This window comes from Anomalospiza imberbis, chromosome 1 (genome assembly GCF_031753505.1).
Source record: "Anomalospiza imberbis isolate Cuckoo-Finch-1a 21T00152 chromosome 1, ASM3175350v1, whole genome shotgun sequence".
In the NCBI taxonomy this organism is placed as follows: domain Eukaryota; kingdom Metazoa; phylum Chordata; class Aves; order Passeriformes; family Viduidae; genus Anomalospiza; species Anomalospiza imberbis.
In genome coordinates this window covers 69,725,027-69,745,451 of record NC_089681.1, presented here as the reverse complement: position 1 = coordinate 69,745,451, position 20,425 = coordinate 69,725,027, and the positions used below count along the sequence as shown (strand labels likewise).

Below are 20,425 nucleotides of genomic sequence, written 5' to 3'. Positions count from 1 at the left end.
TTCCACTGGAGCTAAATGAACACTTACTAGGAACAAGCAATTCACGAGCTCCTGTTTTCATCAAATCCCTTGCAACCACAAGGTATCACATTGTAACATTATTAGTACTTCTGGAGCCCTGGTCATTCTCACTGGATTTATCTCATTTTCTTTGGGACACCATAGAGCCATCACTGACCTGACCCACATCATCTCCATTTTAAATTTGAGGCAGGAAATTTGGGACTTGCAGCATAAGAAGGCAACTGCAGAAATTACATACAAAATTATGAACCTGTTCCCCAGAAAGTTCAGTTGTAATTTTTCCAAGGTGCCAAGGGCAACAGTGGGGAGGGGACACTTATCTAGGAAAGTTTCAGCCAAAACTTAAAGCTGAAGCTGACTGCTGTCAGTACAAAGGCTAAGAGGTAAGCATCACAGGCAGGGATAACTCAGCAGAACATCCCTCCCCAGCCCAGAGCTGTTTTTATAGGGTAGCTAAAATATCACAGATGCAGTTTAGCAGCATTAGTTCCACTTCCCAGGAAGAAGTCACAATGTCTAATGCAGGGATGCACTGACAGATTGCCTCTTGGCTGGGAAGAGCAACAGGGCATCCCAAGAGAAATAAAAGTTGGAACAAAAAAACCAACTATAAGCCACTTGTCACATACCTAAATGTGTTTTCAGTTGCTCCAACATTTAAAAGCCCCTTCTGGAAGGCAAGATTCATGAAATACTAGGTAGTAACAAAGGTGAAATGGGGCCGAGATGCATGATTTTACATTTGGGTTTCCCACAGCAGTAACACACAAACACTTAACTGAGAGACCTTATTTCAAGGTTTCACCTGGCTCCAGGGCTGTAGCTCTTCAGTTAAACCATACTTTTTTTTTAACTAGCAATTGCCAAAAATTTACAGGAATAGGATACGCCCTCTCTGGAATCACCTTACATCTTGTACCAGAAGATGCTGAGAACCACAGGCCTTACTCACAAAGTTAAGCCAAAGCCATGGTAAAATAGATCAAAGTTTTCAGAAGCAGAGGTTACAGTGACTAATAACTGCTGGTGCTGTCCTTATAACTGATGCCCCTGCCTGTTTTGCCCGGTGCAAATGCCAGCCCACAAGATCCAGAGAGCTCTCCTGCAGCTTGAGCAAAACAGGGAGGCAAAGGTTTCCTCCGGACACTGCGGGCCAGCAAAACCCAGGTGCTAAAGCAAAGCGACAGGCCGTGCATAAACAAAGCCACACCTGTTAGAGCAATGCAGGCAGTGGAGGGGAAAAGGTAAGGGCGGTGAGGTTTAAAGAGCCAGGGGTAGTTTCACATGACCCTCCAGAATCTGTTTATGTCCGTTGTGCACAGACAAACACTGGCACTCGGCCAGCTGCAGTGGAGATCACATGCTGGAACAAGGGTAAAAGAAGAAAGGGGAGGGGGGCAGGAAATAAAGCTATATAGTTACTCTGTGCCAGCAGCCTTGTTGTTGGGCCTCAGCTCAGGGCTGAGACCGTGGTCCTCAGCAAGGTGGGCACCTGCTTTGGTCCGTCACCATCCCCCCGCTGCAGCTGAAAGCGGCCCCCAAGCAAGTAATTTGTTTGCTTCATGGTTTAATCCCCAGCTCTCCCTCCTCTTCCAATAAATGCTCTCAATATGAAATTAAAGCATGTTACTTAACTTACTGTACCATCCAGCTATTGTAGTATTTTTAGAAGCTAGCTGAGCATTAGCCCTCGCTGACTTTTTGCATGTGCTGCTTTCTCTGCCAGTCAGCCTCTGCAACCAAGGATGATTTAATAGAGTGACTAGCAAGAGTGCTAGAAGGACCTGAAACAGGGTCCTTTAAAGCATTAGCATTTCATAAAGCCAAACACACCATCATTACAGGTCAGATTACAGTGTCCTTTTGCAAACCTATGCTGCATGATACAAAATGTGACGTGCTTGCATTGCCTTAAGAGCCAAAGTCCACTCATAGACAGTGTTATCTCTACGTATCAGTAACCAGGACAATCCAGATTTATTTTTCAATCTATAACCAAGCCTTTTAAGTTGCACTCCTTAACTATGACATACAATGTTTACTGCTGTTTGTGCTAGCACGATAAACATTTCAGTTATCTAAGAAAACATTAAATCTCATCTTTTAATCAGAGAATCAGCCAGACATATACTACAGCAGCTCTGCTGTCTCCACACGTGCTCTTTAATCACCTCTTTGGCTCCGAGTGCCACTGTTCCCACCTGCAGTTTAGCTCAGGAGAGTATTTATCAGTATGAGAGAACATTATTAGACAGACCAGTGTTGCTACCACCCTACTGCTGTTTCTCTCACCCTAGTTTCTTCAGCAAAGGTTATCCAGTCAGTCATTCTGGGTAATCTTACAGGTAAATAGTTCTTAGAGAAGGGAGGAGGCAGATCTGAATGTACAAATAATGAAGTATCATTTATCCTTCCCTTCTCCCTCATTCTTTGCAAAGAAAGGGGTCTAGCATAAGAGGAGACAGAGTAGCTTTCTGGAGAAATCTGGAAATCCCCTGAAGGTTCAGCTTCTTCCAATTTCAGCAGTCTCTGCAAGTTTACAAGATGAAGAAAGGCTACAAGTGGCAGCACAGCTTCTCAGAAGCTCCTGGGAGCATGGCCAGACTGAGGATGTCCAGACCACCAAGAAGACAGTCCCTGTTTTTGGATTTACTGTAGCTGCCTGCAAACCCACACTGCTGTGCCCCTGAACAAAAGGTTCAATTGAGCAAGAGTCACGCGTACTCGTGCCAGCAGTCCCACAGCAACAGATCAAGATCATGACATACTTCTGATGTTTGTACACTGTCCAGCACAACAGAAAGTAAAGTCAGACGTGCTGACGGGTCTCATTGCAATTTAGGAGACTATCAAGGCAGATATGTCTCAGTTTGCAGAGAGGGCACTCCTGCCAAACAGGAGCTCCCTGCCAACCTGGCGGTCATCCTTCATCACACCAAGGTACAAGTCTCAAATTAAGTACCTTATGCTAGCACAGACCAAGCAAGCTATTGCAGAGTGCTCAAGTGTAAGTGGTTCCCAGACAAAGAAGTAAGTACAAAAATTAACTGAAGCGGTGAACACCAAGTCCTGTGAAAAAGTGGACACAGCTCCAGGATTCAGGAGCAGAAAGGGGATACTTTGATAAATTACACTCTCTCTTTGTATCTGCAACTTGCTGCTCTTAGAAGAAGGACACAGATAGACAAACATTTCTTTATCTGACTCAGTACTGTCATTCTTAACATGTCCCTGGAGTTTCCTTAGGCAATGAACAGATTAGACAGCATTTCTTCTGAGGATGCTTCAGTAAGATTCCTCACTTTCTGAACAAAAGATTGTTTGCATTTATGTAAATAACTTCCTGCACTGCTTTTTAAGCTATGCTGATTCTTTATACCATGAATTTGCAGCTTTGGTTTACTTCAAGCATCAAAAGTACCAAGAGGATAATAGACTCAATTATACTAAGTGTCGAGTAGCCAGCTATTCATCTCAGTCAACTTTCCTATAGCTTAGTGGTATCCACAGCCATCCAGAGTTTCTGCTCACTCAATTTTACTTAGCCCTGTGAAGGCAAACATACAGGCTATTACAAAAATAAATCTAACTGACATATCCAGACCAATGTTCAAATTCTAATCCAAACTCCACAGCTGATTAGTAATTCATGTGGTGCTCCTTTCTTAAAAACACAGCAGCACAGTCCCCTACCAGACAGCTGTTTGGTACAATGCATTTTCAGCAAGCTGACACCCCCAGAGTTTGAGGAAATGTGCTCCAATTAAGAATCCTGAGGGAAGTGCAAGGTTCTTGGATTTGTCCAAAGTCACTGCTTTGCAAATGATTTCAAGTTTACTCAAACAGCGTGTGTATGTTTTACTGTTTTCTGCCAGAGTGTTTAACGTGTCATACAAATAAAGAAAACACAGGCTTTGCACACTAGGCAAAAAACTTTAAAGCGCATTCTCAGACAACCCACATATTACATAATTAAAGACCTGTAACCTGGTTTCCTGCCTCTTAACTATAGTCATTTGACTAGGTAAGAGCCAAGTGAAAGGCTCAGTAAGTCAACAGAGTAACTGTGAACCTAGAATTTTAGCATTCCCATTGCTAAGAGAGCTTGTACAAACAAGGGCTTAAAATAAAGCCACTTAGCTTTGTCAAAAGTTGGGCTTTCTCTCCTGAAGTAGCAAAGCCACTAACTGCAGGAATCCTTCTGATTTTACAGTACTGGCTGTCAAGACTGGGAGCAATAACCCTGGAGACCAAGAACAAACAAGCCAGTTCGGGATTAAAGGAGCAGCAAAGGCAGCAACACATTCCTCCCGACACACCACAGCACCTCCGATCCTCAGTGCCACAAATCACTGAAAACACACGGTAACCTGGCAGGGTACACAGACCTGTTGTGATCCACACATTCCTACAACCCTCAGCAGACTTACCAGCCTACCATGCAACATATACAACAGCTACAACAGATCAGGAATTAGCAAAGGGAGAAGGAAAATGAAGCTGACAGACAAGACAGACCTGCGTCCGTGGTCCATGTCTCTACAGTGGCAGAGAATTTGTTAAATGAATCACAGGAATTATATTACGTCCCATGATACAGGGGAAGGCAGAAAGGCTTGTCAGTCTGACCTTGGAGGAACTTATCTCCTGACCCCCTCTGGGCTTTAGCAACTCACTGATCAGAAAACCTTCAAGTCTAAAAAATCCTGGGGATTTGGACCCTGTTGTCAACACTGAAACTCCATAGTGTGCATGCCCCGAGGCACTGAAGTGTTTCTTCCTAAAAGCTATAGCCCAACACAGTTATAGAAGCCACTGCTATAGCTGAGCCAGAAACTTATTTTTCTGAAGGTGCTTCAGATTTATTTTTAGGAGTCTAGTTATGTGACTTATCACTACCTGCATTGCAATTGCTATCAGGGTAAGCCAAAAAGCAACATCACCCAGCTTCTTTCTGTCACCCCCTGCCCCAACTCTCAGTGTCTCTTTGGCATCCAGGAAATTAATTAATTAATTAATTAATGTAATCTAGCAAGAGCTGGACCACAGCTAGCAACCTCCAACAGTATCTGGTAGCAGGTGTTTACTCCCAAAAGGCTTTTCTCCAGTAACGCAGGAGTGAGCATAGTGAGTGTTAGCTGACAGCTCCAGTAATGCACTTCTACAGCATGCACACAGGCTAACATTAGAGATTCTGCTTCTCTAGGCTGATCTTTGCAAAACTGGCATTAACAGGGCTTTCAACACTCCTGAATCCAACATTTGGCAAGAACTCTCTCACTAGATGCAGTCCTCTCTTAGTAGGAACCAATCATTTCTGCAAAAATTGAGTCATCTCCCCATACTCTGCACAGAGAAAATGGACAGTATACTCCACAGTGTGCCCTTTTTGGATCAGAATGCCATTTATTATAGTATAAGAAAATTCAATACATCATGGTTACTGTCTTTTAATCAGCTAGCAATGAGGGAATCCAACTGACAGGCTTAGAAATGCTAAAAGCTTTGTTCTATTTTTAATGAGACTAAAACCACTGTGGCTGTTAGAGACAGTTTACATAGTATATACCTAAAATAAAGTCTTGCAATACAGAAAAGAAACAATTGCACAAAATTCTCAGTGAAAGCAATCATTCCTTAGAGGCATCTTCACCTATAAAGTACATAGAAAAATGAAGTACTGACTTTGATAAAGTATCCTGTAACTTAAAAAAAAAAAAACAAGCTAGGTTTCTTTTCTAATAAAACACCACTGAATAAATGAAGTTTATATTAGGAAATTCTTCACATGGAAAGAAATGTGTAGGAAAGTCGCATGTTTACATGGAAATTTTGTTTCTTCTGCTGGCACCTGCAGAACCTGATAATGTATCTCTAGCTTGTACTTAATTACAAATTAGTCTTACCTCCAAAGCACGTCACTCTCACTGGCAAGGGACTGCCAGTGACAAAGATAAATGTTAAAAGCTACATCCTTTGCTGCATGTTCTAAGCTCTTTGGTTTTGGTCAATACTGACTCAAACATTGAAGCCCCTGAAAAATCTGGTATTTATGAGAGTGAGCCATACTTATCAATTGGAATTCAATTTAAAAAATGAGTTTTCTTACCATGAGAAAGTATAACCTAAAGCAGTATGCCATATACTCTTTTTTTTTAAAGAGGCTAATTAGTTAGATCTTGTATCAATGGACTGACTCTTAACAGGGTACAGTACTTAAATTGAGCCAAAAGCACAAGTTTGTACATGTTAACTACTATACTAGATGGTGCTCACACAATCTAAGGGACTAATGCAACCCACAACAATGTGCTGTTGCTCATAAAACCTTCAGCCTATTCAAGAATCCTTACCACGGTCACTTTCCATGTTTTGTCCAAGTTTCTGAAGTGCATTGTCAGACTATACTCCTTCTTCATCAGAAGGACAAAAAGAAACATAACGGGAATGAATATTTGTACCCTGGTGCAGTGGAAAATTTCAGCATCACACACTTGCTAACATACCTGTCCAATCTGAGAAAACATCTTCAAAATTATTTCCTTTAAGCTTGTATTAGAAAAAAAAATCTCATCTATTATTTTGGGCAAAGCTGTAACACAGAAAGAAAGTACAGGATATTTGATCCTTTCCAACACACTGGCCTCCCCATGCTCAGACCTGTGAAATACAAGGTAGCTCATCTGTTCTACTTGGCATCCAATCTACTACAGCTTTGGTTATAGCAGCACTGCTGGCCAGCTGCTTTCAAGAACACTGGCTTTGGGAGTCAGGTTTTGACAGCAGCCTTCTACCTTGTGAACAGGAGACGTTCTGCAAAATGCCTTGGACAGTCTGTCCTAGCACAGGCTAATGATGCCCTGAATTAACCTTGAAAGGCTCATTACTTGAAAGGATGAGCTGGTGGACTCTGGATCTGGCATTGCAGCAATACATTTGTGTGTCTCAGACCAGGGGACGGAAGAGAGAAGGGAAGACACCACCTGGGTTGAAGGAACCACTGTTTCCATACAAGTGCATTCTCTTCAGGAAATTATATTCAAATCTCTATGCTTTGGGAAGTGGCAACCACAGCCAGATAACCTAAATTACGTTTAAGAGTATGTAAGCTTATAGCTAGGAAGCTCAAGACATCAAGACAGATGAAACTCAACAAAGGAATGCAAGTAGCATGAAACACAAAGGAATTTATACCATCTGAATGTGGGTCTGCTCTCTTACAGCAATAGTGCTATATCCCCCTTTTGTCTGTGATGGTTCAGGTTCAAACTGAGAATCTGAATGGGCCAACAAGTAAACATGGTTCTTCACAGCCCTCAACAGAAATGATTAAATTATAAACTTCCTGTGGGGAAGGAGCCACTGTGCTCACATGGACCATTAAAATTTACTGGGTGTCAGTGAGCAAACTCTCACCTGCTAATGAAATTGCTCTTCAGGTCTTCAAACTGATAATCTGACCAATTTCAAGTGTCATGTTGAACAAATTCATACAAGACTACTTTGCTATCCTTCCTTGCTTCAACTATTAACAACATGGACCTCATCAGTCTACTTTCTAGGCAATTTGTTCAATTGCTGAAATTTAGGGTGTGCCTGGTACCCCTTCCCCTCCTTCCCAACAGTGATCCTTGGTGCTAGATACATAGTTAACTAGTTCTGGAAGTGCCTGTCCCAGCTGATCAAACCTATGATCCTAATTACCTGGACCACACACACCTTTCTGCTCAGATAAAGATCCATTCTCCTGTTACATGGTGCCATCTACTACAGAACTCACTGCTCACTTCAAACAAGGGCATTTGTAGTTCCGGTGACTTGCTCACAATTCAATACAGAATTAACTCTTTACACATCTCTTGGTAAGCAACGCTTACCAAAAACAAACAAACAAAAAAAGACATTTCAGAATCTCAGATATGAGGCAAATTTTTATACACTTCAGTTGACTGCTCTATACCCTACTTAAACCCCACAGAAATCACAGTCTGTCAGTCTAAGGCACAGTAATTATTCATGATGCATCAAATCTTGTATTGGAACAGACTGCTGTGTTGTCCCCTAACCAAATATCAGGATTACAGTCTGAGCAAATCAGTAATGTAATTTAAGAAAAAAAAAAAAAAAGTTGGAGTCCAAGAAACAGTCTGCAATATAGGGGTACTTAAAATAGTTGTTTTGTACTCCATAATTAGCAGTAACGGGTTACTTCGCAAGCCTTCAGAATAGGGAAAAAATCAAAAAACCCTCATCATTGCCAACAGAACAACATGCCTGAATATCAGTGTTTCTTTCCTTAATCATGTATGAATCATATTTAACCTGTGCAGCTCTAAGAAAGCCACATACATAACTGCACCTTTCACTGTGATGTTCAAAATAGTCTTGCTGGAAAAAAAATCCTCACAGTGATGCTCTATCAGACTTCATTAAGTTGCTACTCCTGAGTGTTAGTACACAAAGGTTGGACAAAATTTCTAATAAAAATGATGCTGCAGCCTACATTACAGAAATACCTACATAGAAATTGTCAATTCATAACAGCTGGAAAGAAAACAAAAATTAAGATAAGACTATCAACAGGAGCCATCCTGACTATTCCAGGGCATCACTACCTTACTCAAATTTCTCAAAATGAAACTTACAGGGCTCAAAATAGGGCCCAGTCCTCTTCAGTATCTTTACTGATGATCTGGATGAGGGTATCAAGTGTACCCTCAGTAAGTTCATGGGCAACACTAAGTTAGGTGGGAGAGCTGATCTGCTGGAGGGCAGGAAGGCTCTGCAAAGGAATCTGGATCAAAGGGACAATTATATGAGGTTCAACAAGTTCAAGTGCCAGCTCCTGGACTTGGGTCACAATAACCCCATACAACACTCCAGGCTGGGTGGAGTTGCTAGAGTTGCTGGAAAGTTGCCCAGTGAAAAAGAACCTGAGGGTGCTGGTCAACAACAGCCGAACATGAGCCAGCACGTGCCCAAGTGGCCAAGAAGGCTGATGACATCCTGGCTTGTATCAAAAATAGGCCAGCAGTGCCAGGCAGTGACTGTCACCCTGTACTCAGCCACACTTTGAGTCTCTGTATCCAGTTCTGGGCTTCTTACTACAAGAAAGACATTGAGGGGCTGGAGCAAGTCCAGAGAAGGGCAAAGGCACTGGTGAAGGGTCTAGAGAATGAGTCCTACGACAAGTGGCTGAGGGAGCTGGGGGTGTTTAGCCTGCAGAAAAGAAGGCTCAGGGGGGAACTTATTGCTCTCTACAATTGCCTGAAAGGGGGCTGCAGCCAGGTGGAGATCAGCATCTTCTCCCAGGCAACCAGCGACGGGATGGGAGGACACAGCCTCAAGCTGCACCACAGAAGGTTGAGGAATTTCTTCATGAAAAGGGCTGTTAAACATTGGGACAAACTGCCCAAAAAGGTGGTGGAGTCACCACACCTGGAGGTGTTCATGACTGGACATGGAGCTTAATGTCACAGTCTAGGTGACAGGGCAGTTATCTGTCAAAGGTTGGACTCAATGATCTTAGAGGTCTTTTCCAGCCTAAATGATTCTGAATTTCTTCATCTTCATTGTCCTTAGAAAAAGAGGTATCTAGGTTTGACTATAGTAAAATCCAAGCACCTCAAAGGTACTTTTTAGCCTGAGAACTTCTCTCAGTGCTCTGCCTAGTTTACCTATCTCCTAGATTTCAAAAACCTAGGTACCATATGAAATATGCTTCATTGTTACACTTGTTCCAGTATCAATAAAAATACACTTGTATCTATCCATCTCAATGTAGTTGCTGCCATGTTTTCCTTTCCTTGAGGAAAGGGAGTTAATTGCAAGTAGCAAGTTATCCTGCATTAAGAAAATGGCTTTATCAGAAAATCTTTATTGACTTAACATTCTCTGAAGGAAGAAAATTTACAAAAGATCAGCAATTTGCATTTAAATAGTAACAAATTACATGTAAAATTGCACACTGTCCCAGAAAACACAATATAAAGTATAAATCTTCAGTTTTTGCAGAAGCTGGCACACTAAAAGCAAGTACGTCAATCACCTCTTCATGCTTGGAAGGTTTTCTTTTTGTTTTGTTCTGTTTCAAAGTTGTTCACAGTGTAAGTGTGTCAAGTGACCACTTATTCCATACAGCTCCTCGCCTCTTCTTTTAACACCTATTGGACACATCCAAGGAAGTTATCCACAGCACATCAGCACATACACTGAAGCACTCCTACACGGTTAGCAGAAGCTGCTTTAATTCCACACAAAGTCTCTGAGGCTACATTAAAGCCTAAACAGATCAAAAGGGTTTCATAACTACCAGTATGCTACTGGAGGAAAGTCTGGTGTGCCAAACATTGCCAAGGCAGCACATGAAACAAAACAAGCAAACCACCTCAAAACAAGACCTGCCCAAGTAAAGGGTCTCCAAACAAGGAGATTTGAACAGAGATTGCAAACCTGGTCAGCCAGAAGAAAAGTTCAAGAAACCCCACAGTTGTAATAAATTCACATGTGTAATGTTTGATCATGCTGGCTTTAGCAACACTGAAACACTACTGCTATTAACCACAAGAACAACTCTGCAAATGGATTTCTACTGTTCGCTCCAAGAAAAGATGGGATGCAATCGGATGAGCTGCTGTTCAATTGGTATTGAAGTGGCTTCTCATTCTCTTCTGTGAAACCACTGCTGAAGAATAGGGAGGGGAAGCAACTTGTTTACCTTGCAGTTGAAGGGGCTGGCAGCTTGCACATAAGCAGCTACCACACTTCAGCTGAATGGTGATTAATTCAGGGTGGTACCTTTTACAGTACAAACAGTATTTATTGTACTGCTTCCTCTAGTTTTCAGCTATTCTTTCTAACCCAAAAATGCAGGTCTATGAAATAAAAGGTAGTGGAAAACATTCCTGCTGAGATTAAAGTCAAATCAGAGATTAAAAAAAAAAGTAAAAAAAAAAAAAAAAAAAAAGGAATCATAGGATAAGGAGGAGAAGAGGAAAAACTTTGAACTAGGCTTCAGAATCAAGCTGTGAGTAAGAGGAATGGGCCACCTTCTGGATACAGATAAACAGAAGACTATTTATTTAGCTAAACCAAAAAAATTAATTGTGACAGGTTACCTAGAAGCTCATTATCACACCACAATACTGACAGCATGTGTGTAATCTTAAATCATAATAATACATGTTACTGTGTCAATATCCCTGTTCCAGACGATGCTACGGATGAGAAGTTTCTGGTCTTGTGGGTTTGGGTTTATTTTAACCTTCGGAGCAAGTCATACTCAAAAGATACCCTGTCAGAAAACTATTTTTCCAACTTGCTCTCATCCAGCATAGCAGTTATGGTTTGTGACTTAACCATACAGAAAGTTCATGTTCAACAGCCAGCTTGTCATAATTCCAAGGACATAAAGGACTCCAGAAAAAACAAGATTGCAAGAGATGCCTTTTTCAGAATATCTTTAGCACACTTCAGTTAACCCTTCTGCTCCCATCATGGCAAAAAATAATGTATTTCATGCAGAAATCTCTGCAGCAAATACATAGGAAGGAATTTTTTCCATCCAATTTGCAACCCACTGCCTTACATACTTCTATATGGTCAGTAGAGAAACAGGCGCTCTGAAGCCTTTTTATCTTAGGAAACAGGTTTTACAAATGCTTCCAGGTATAAAACACTTAGGTGACTACCTCGAATATTGGTATTTATATTTGGATAGAAAAACTCCTTGGGTCTGTCCTGAATTTGAAAAGGAAAAAAAATTCACCTGACTTGAGAGGGCATGTGTGGGTGCGTAAACATGTTAAGTTGCTTTAATAAATGGATTATTTATGTATCCAACATGTGTGTTATTATATATGATCCTGGAGTTACCTTCTGCAGAAATCTTTCCAAGAGGTCATGGTGTTGTGGCTCTGAAAAATGAGCCCAAGAAAGAGCTCTGGAAGAAGCAGGATATGCAGAGGGGGAACAGGGTACAAGCACACGGAAAGACTGTGCAGGATAAAAGAGCTTCACTCAACCAGGTGGCAGGAGACCCAGAATCCCACAGAGGGTGATGAGGAAAGATTGCCCATGGGAAGTGGACTAGCCATAAATACAGTTAACTGTTTCTAGACATCATCATTGCCAAGATGTCTTCCTGAAAGAGCCCGTGATCTCCTCCCAGGAGTGCTAAAACATCTTGTCCTAAGCACTCCTCTCCCTTACTCCAAGCACTACTCTCCCTCAGCCTGAGCATAACCACTCAAGGAAACCCTGTGAGGTCAGGTCTCTGCCAGAGATGGAAGAGGTAGAAAACCCAGAGGCAGGAAAGGGAGATGTAGCCTTGCAGGCGAGGCACGAACCCTTTACAATCAATAAAACAGTTCATGCATTGGAAGGCTTTTGTCAGTCCTTGCTCCCTGACCTGCACTGCCTCTATGCTCTCCAGGCATGAAGATGGCCTCTCTTCTGCAATGGGCCCATAGTGCAGAGGAAAGGGGAACATCTGGCCAGGACTCTCCTAGTGCCACCCCATCAAACAACTCGGAGCCAGAGGCAGTCATAACCATCAGTCAGATCTGAGGGTGGACGCTCATAAGCCACACAGCAAGGGGGAGCTTCCCTACACCACTCCAAGGATAGTCCTGGGGCGATATGGCTGGCAGTAGGTCCTTGAAGAAGGCAGCACAGCACACAGTCCACTTGGATGTAAGCCTTGTGAGAGAGAGTAAACATCAGGGAAGCCAGGAGAGCACCACGACAGGAGACTGAGTACCAACAGCCTGGCTGGGAAGCCACAAGGGACAGTGCTGGGACAGGAAACACCTGGGAAATTGGCCAGCACCTCTAGGTTCTCCTTTGCTTCTGTCACACTGTCAAGTCCCTCATTTTCCACCTCAATACTTCTTCCCAAAAGAAGCATTCGCCATCTTTAAGAAGAGTCATGTTCAGAATATCTGTCTTGCTCAAACCAAATGAGTCCATTCTTGCAGCCGGGTGCATGGGACGGGAAGAAACTTGACACAAACCGGATAAATCATGTTTCTGATCCGCTTACAAGCAAACAGTGCCATACCAGCTGCAGCCAGCACTGGACTCTACAAAGATTTCTGGAGTGGGCTGAAGATAACTTCACAAGTGATCAGTGAGCCAAGTGGGGAAGCATTTTCCTGCTTGACCAAGAAACTGGCAAAGCCTACTGATAGACAAAGAGCCATTTGGGGAGGAAGAGGTTGATGGCAGTGGAGATGATGCAGAGATGATAGTAATGAGTAAGCAAAGAGAGCAAGACTACCAGCAGAATTACAGTCTTGGACTGTGGGAAAACAGATTTTTGGCCTGTTCAAGGATCTGTGTGCAAGGTTCCCATGGCAGACTTCTCTGAAGAACCAAGGTACCCAGGGCAACAATCTGATCTCGCAGGACAGCCTACTCAAACCTCAAGAAAGGTCCGTTGTGGCATGCAAAAAGTCACAGGGGAATGGCAGAAAGCCAGCTGAATGGACAGGCATCTCCTGCCTCAGCTAAAATGCTGAAATGCAAAGAGGGTTAAAGCAGGAAGAAGTTACACAGAAAGAACATGGAGATTGTGCAGATGCAGAAAAGATGGAACAAACAAAGGATGCAAAGAAAAAACAAGGAATTGCTATATAGGCAAGTAAGGACAAAAGGATGGCTACTATAAGTTTAGCTAGTTCTCAGTTGTGCACAGGATTCAGCAGCTAAGGACACAAAAGATCAATGATTTTTTTGCCCCAGTTTTTTCCTATTTTTTTGCCTCCAGTTCTTCCTTATGTCTCCCAGTTCTTTGAGCACAGTGCCAGCATCTGGAGGACTGAACCATTACTGACAGCAAAGGAAAGTTAAGGATCAGACAAGCTAACCAGGAGCAAATAAGATTCATCAGAAGATGCTAAGGATGCTAACCAACACTATGCTAGCAAGGCTACTCTCTGTTATCTTCAAAGGAGTAAGTAACTAATCAGAGGATTTTCCTGGTGAGTGCACAGGCAGAGAACACAAAAAACAGGTGCGGATGACAATATGAAGAACCAGAAGCTGGTCAGCCTTGACAAGTTGGCAAGAGTATGGAGCAACTCCTTACGGAAGTCACTGCCAGGTACTCAAAGAATTAAAAAAAAAAGGAAGCTCGTAAATCTACCTTGGTTGTTCCAAATAAAAAGTTATATTCATTTGCAATTTTATACCATTTGTACTAAGGGTCTTATCTCTCCAGAAACCAGAACACTTACACAGATCATGGGTCATTGTGCTGCCTTCTGATTTCATCTAGCTGCACAATACTAGGTTTCTTCAAATACATAGTTAAAATTTTAACAAACTGGACAATCATATGGGATTTCTGGAACATCTATTTTCATTAGAAGAGGAGGCACTTCATTTGTACTCCCCACAGTCCAAAGCAACCTGCCTCAATATAGCTGAAAGCTGTAGAAAAGTCAGCTGAATACTTGAGAAGAACCTACTGCAACAGCATAAAAATCACCAAAAATACCTCTTTGCCTCCACTGAAGTATCGATTCTACAAATCTCATGTGAGCTGAAAAAATGGCCTGCCACTCTCCTACACTAATAACTTCAAGAACTTCTTCAAGAAAGGTGCCACTGCCACTTTGTCAGAAACCCCCTCCTGAACTGTACAGAAGTATTCACTATTCTGGGGAACATGCCAGCATGACAGTATTTACTGTATGACTAATATGCATTAATGAAGCACAAATGGACAACTATTTACTTGTGCTAATAACTAAAGCGCTTTATTAGAGCTAAGGCCTCTAGCATGAAGGATTGCCAGGCTCCCCCACTTGCCAAAATTATGTCAAAAAATTGAGCCAATGTGTAAGACATCAAGAGCTACAGCCAGTGTATAGTCGAGTCTTAAGTAATTGTTTAACATTCAGCTTGCAAAGGACCAGCATGCTCCAAAACCACTGGCTGTTTCCGAGGGCTTGTCTTTTCATTGTAGAGGCTAGAATTTCAAATATGCACACTGGTCGTACCAGCATGCAGGCCAAAGCTATCTTAAAATAGCAGTAAAGCCTGAGAGCTTTGCTGGGCATTTGTGTTCTACCTTTGACTGCTCACTGTTCTTTCAAAACCAGAAATAAAAACATTGTATCTTAATGCCTCGGATTAAAATATCAATACTATCTAGCATAAAAGGCCATTAATACCAATAATCTGGCCCCTTGTTCATGAAGGATTCCTGAAAGCTGATCAATCTGGTAAAATTCCATCCTGAAAAAGCAAAGTCAGCCATACAAGTCCTTGCTCTGTGCAGCACTTTCCATCCCACCTCTCCACAAAGGGACCATACCTACAACACTAGAACTGAAAGATCACCTCAAAAAGCAGCAGGGTTTTGTGGGAACCTAGGAGTAACTTTTTAATAAGACAACTTCAGATTACATTATATTAGGAATGGAAAAGAAAGTTCTTAGAGGATGCACAAAGAGCAGGTAAAGACTGTTTTCAGTCATAGCTAGTATTAGGTTGACCTGATATATTTATCCCTAGCTTTACAGAGTAAATGGCACCTTCACCACACCAAGGGCACAGTGAGTTCAGGCTCTCCGCTCTTCTTTGAATCCGCAGCTTCAGTTTGGAGTAGAAAGTCTGCAAGTGTAGAAACAAGGAGGTCTCTGCCATGAGGCATCACATGAACAATGAAGTCTGGAAACTGTACCCACAGTTTCTTCCTAGAAACAGGAAAATTCTCTTCTCAGATTTGATCACACAGCTTCATGCAGCATCACAGGATTTGGGGTGGTAGTTTGGAGGAGTGTTTTCTTCCCTTCTTTTTTAACTTTAAAAAAATATATGAATAAGTGCTTATGAAATATTGTCCTTCCTTTGATCAAACAGATTCTCTTTAGACTATGTAAGGCAAGAAAATGTACTGGGCATAACTTTACACAAGGTCTGTATCTAGATATATTTCTTGGAAATACTTAAATATAAGGCAACATTATATCACTGGTCTTTTCCAAGGATAAAAAAGATCTCGCTGAGCCAACTGGCATGTACAACAACACAAAGAACTATCCGAGCCACAGTGCTTTCTTGAAAAGTGACAGCTCCAAGTACACAGCAATATTATCTTCCACTTAAAAAAACAAAATAATCTTCTCCACTGGTTACTGTTTACTCATATGTAGAACACATAACATCTGTATGAGGAAGGTTCATTAAAAGCACATCCCCCCAAACTATCACTAATGTAATTCCAGTTGGCTATAACCAATGCAGCTTAAAAAAAAAAAGCTTCCATTCCTTTTGTATTTCAGGTTTCTATCTTTTTATATTTATGCAGGCATTTGAAGTGTGAAGCTGTCTTAGGACTGGTACATCAACTCTCTTCTGTTAAATTAGAGCTGTTATTAACATGAAAAAACTCATACTGGTACTTCTCCAAAATAACCAGTTGGTAAACAGCTTGTTAAATATTTACTCATTTGGAAAAGATCCAACTCATGAAAAACTATGCAGGATTTTGTTTGGAGCTATAGTCTGCTAAACTGATTGTTACCATTGCTTCAGAATGTTCTCATTAAGTTCTGTGAGAGAACAGCAGAAAATAGTCTGTTCTTATCAATGTGGGTATGTTTTCAGTCTGGAAGTATCATCTTAAAAGTTGCATAGAAGTCAGAACCTACAGAGATCCACTGCTTTTGATTTTCACACTATCACTGAATGATTGGGGTTAGAAGAGACCTCTGGATGTCACCTGGTCCAATCCCCTGCTCAGGCAGGACCACCTACAGCCAGTTGCCTGAGATCATGTCTGGATGGCTTTGGACGATCTCCAAGGATGGAAATTTCACCACCTCTCCCAGGCAACCTCTGCCAGTGCTCAGTCACTCTCACAGTAAAAGAGCATTGCCCAGTACCTAGGGAGGTTTCCTGTGTTTCAGATCATGTTCACTGGCTCTGGGCCAGGGAAAGAAGCCTGGCTCCATTCTCTTTACAACATTTCAGGTATTTATATACATTCCTAAGACTGTCCCTCAACTTTCTCTCAAGTATAAAAGTAGCAAATCGGAGGCTTAAACATGAATGAAACCAGAACTAAATCAAAAGACTGCTTGCATTCAACAACAGGGTCAATCTAGTGTTTAAGCATGAAATCCTTAACAGGAAGATTCAAAATTAAACTTCTTTACCTTATTTCCTCACTTGATTTGCAACATCTATGTTGTTTTCTGACCAATGATAGTAGTAATGCAAGTATCAAATTGTATGATTGACCACTAGAGTGTTTTGAGTCTTTTTTCTTGATGGGTTGAAAACATTCATATAATTGGAAAATGTAGACTGAGCCATTTGAAATTTCTTGCTTGCATTCACCTTCAAAAAAAGACTTCATGTTTTGCCAACCAACTTCTGTAAATTAGAATACAAAAGCAAAAGTGCAAACAGTAAGGTACATACTTGTGACTGGAAATGTAGAAAGGTAAACTGGTACATCAAAAACCAAAAAAAAAAAAAAAAAAAGACTTTATCTTGTCAGAAGGGAAAGCAAGATCAATTATATATAAGCTTAGTGCAAGACACACATTTCTTTGACGTTATTTTGCTTCATATAAAGTATTCTGATGATTTACCATAATGGTGGCAAGGACACTTCCACTCCTCTTTAGGAGGTAAGCACCACACCACTATTTCAATGTTCATGAAAACAACTGGTTTTGGGACAATTTTTTAAACAGATTTCTTTCCAAGAAAAATAAAAGCCAGAAGTCTAGCTTCAGTTGGTCTTCAATGAAAACTAAAAAGCAGTATCAACTCTATCTGTAAAAAACATTTGCAGTTTGCACTCAGGGAGACAGATTTCATAACTTCATATTGGAGGCAACATGTCTTGTAAAAACATTCACTAATGTTCACGCTGCTTTGTACTTTGTCTGCTCCAGTCCGTCAACCCTCTACACCACATACATGTAAACTGTTAAAACAAGAGTATCGTCAATAAAAGATCTGTTGACTGACACCATATTTCACAAATCTGATGACTTTCTGCATTGGCAGTAGCAACATTTCAGCTTTTCTTTATGCAATATGTAGAAGAATGATGCAATGTAATAATGCATCTGGTGTTTTCTCACTCAGCTATGCCCAAGGACTTTGAAAGCCTGCTTGTGCACTCTGGTCCTTCCATAATGTCCTCTTAGCATCAAAACCGCAAACTCCAGGAATAATTTTATGCAAGCAGAATCCTTGTAAGTTTAAGCCGAGTAAGAGTAAATTAAGCCAACATTCGTTTTGAATCTTGAAAATCATATATTGAGTTTGCAAGAGAAGGCTTTGGGAGTGGGGGGAGGGACAGGGGTGGCTTCTGTGAGGTAAAAAAAAAAAAAAATCTGTTCAATTGTGTCCTGGTTCTGACCAAGACAGAGTTAATGTTTGCAGTAGGTGGGAGGTGGCATTGCTAGGACAGGGAGGTTATTCTATACTACCTCACCTCATTGCCCGAGGTGGAAAAAGGGGGATTCTGAGGAGAAGGGGTTCCTTCCTGATGAGCAAGCCTAGCAATGGTCAGGTTCCCTGAGAGTTCTGCATGTAAGATCACTCTCCAAGAAACACTTTCATTGTCAATATTGTTGCTGTTACTGTTCCTTTTCTTATCTCATGGCTGTTCCCAGTAAATTGTTCTCATGTTAATCTGTTATCTTTGCCTTTTGTGCCTCCAATTCTCCTCTCTGGCCACCCCCAGTGGCAGGGGGCTGGGGGAGGTGACCCAGCAACAGTGTGATTTGGAGAGTCTCAGTGGGAGAACTAAATCAAGGAGTACCCTTTCTAAACTATGACAAATTGTAGATGAAGAGAACAGTGGGAATATGTGAGAGGAAGAGCTCTGCAGAAACCAGGGTCAGTGAAGAAGGAGGGGGAGGAGGTGCTCCGGGAACTGGAGCTCAGATTTCCCTGCAGGCCATGGTGCAAGCCAGGGTGAAGCAGGTGTGTCCCTGCAGCCCCTGGAGTCCCACAGTGGAGCCAGAGATCCACCTACAGCTCATCCAGGGCTTTGTACCAGAGCATGTAGATGCACAAATGAGGCTGTGACACTGTGGCACTGTGCTGCACGCTGCAGCAGGCTGCTGGCAGGACCTGTGCAGCTGTGGAGAGAAGAGCTCACACTGGAGCAGGTTATGCCCTGTGACCCCCCCAAGGTAAGCAGCCTGTTCCAGAAGGACTGCACCCCATGGAAGGGACATAGGTTCTTGTGGGAAGGACCTACACTAGAGAAGTTCATGGAGATCTGTCTCCCTCAGAAGGGCCCCATACTGGACCAAGGGAAGAGTGTGAATAGTTCTCTCCCCGAGGAGGAAGGATTGTCAGAGGCAACATGTAATGAACTGACTGCAAACCCCATTCCCCATCCTGCTGCATCACACCATGGAGGGAAGGAGAGAGAGCACACTGGGAGTGAAGTAGAACTTGGGAAGAAGGACAGGGTGGGGGGAATGTGCTTTTAAAATTCAGCTCTATTTCTCATTACTTTACTCTGATTTGATTGGTAATAAATTAAACTCATTTCCCCCAGTTAAGTCTGTTTTGCCTGTGATAGTACCTGGTGAGTGATTTCTCCCTGCCTTTATCTCATCCCATAAGCCTTGTACTATGTTTTCTTCGCCCTGCTCAGCTGAGGAGAGGAATGACCAGAACCATTTTGGCCTGGTGTCTTTCTTACCACAACTGGCAAGCAACATCTCCAAAGAATCGATAAACAATTGTCAACAGCCAAGCTAATGAAGATATTCAAACAGCGTCAGGCAGACAATGAGGGGGCAGACAATGAGTGCCAAAACATAGGTTTCAACAGCCCTCTCCAAGCCCACTTGGAGACAAATTCTGCAAGCAAATGTTTTACATGCAGTTTTTTTATGGTAAAAGACATTTATGCACACAAACATGGACTGCAGCACGTATACCTGTAGTAACACCAAATAACAGACTGTTCAATACCAAAGTGGCAGAGATGACTGAGTCGTATAGAAGGCATCTGGATGTCACAAGGATGAGGATTATTGCATCCAGTAAGGTAATTATCTAAGTAAATTAGAGATTTATTCAAACCAAAAGGGTTCTTTTCCTCCCTTTTCACTAAAAGAGAAACCCTCTCTTCTCTAACTGCCCAATCTAAGCAAGCCACCCCTGAAAATAAAAAAAGTAAGTTTCCCAAAAAACCACACTCACTAAGATGAAGCACTCCAGGAAAACAATATGCTATGGACTTTGATCAGATAATCTCCAAAGGTGTCTTCTAACTTACTGTATCATTTTATTGAAAACAAGGATCAAAGCTGCCATACTAAAACCTGGAGAACCTCTGCCTAACTGCTCCTCCAGACGAAGTCAGAGCAATGTTGCTATTGTAGTTCTAGTATTGGCAGCAAAT

The 20,425-nt window shown here is 41.9% G+C and overlaps 1 protein-coding gene across 11 annotated transcripts in view; it reads right to left on the bottom strand.

The window, feature by feature from the left end:
• The window catches only part of GRB10 (growth factor receptor bound protein 10), a 146,476-nt gene that overhangs the window by 85,204 nt on the left and 40,847 nt on the right, over positions 1 to 20,425 (bottom strand). The window contains exon 1 of one of the 11 annotated variants that reach the window (XM_068195940.1): positions 10,742 to 10,919. The exons of 9 other annotated variants lie outside the window; for them this stretch is intronic. The gene's annotated coding sequence lies outside the window, so the exon portion shown is untranslated. Of the gene's footprint in view, positions 1 to 1,234; positions 1,370 to 10,741; positions 10,920 to 20,425 lie in introns of those variants that run through there. One more of the 11 variants, XM_068195958.1, reaches the window with a different exon arrangement.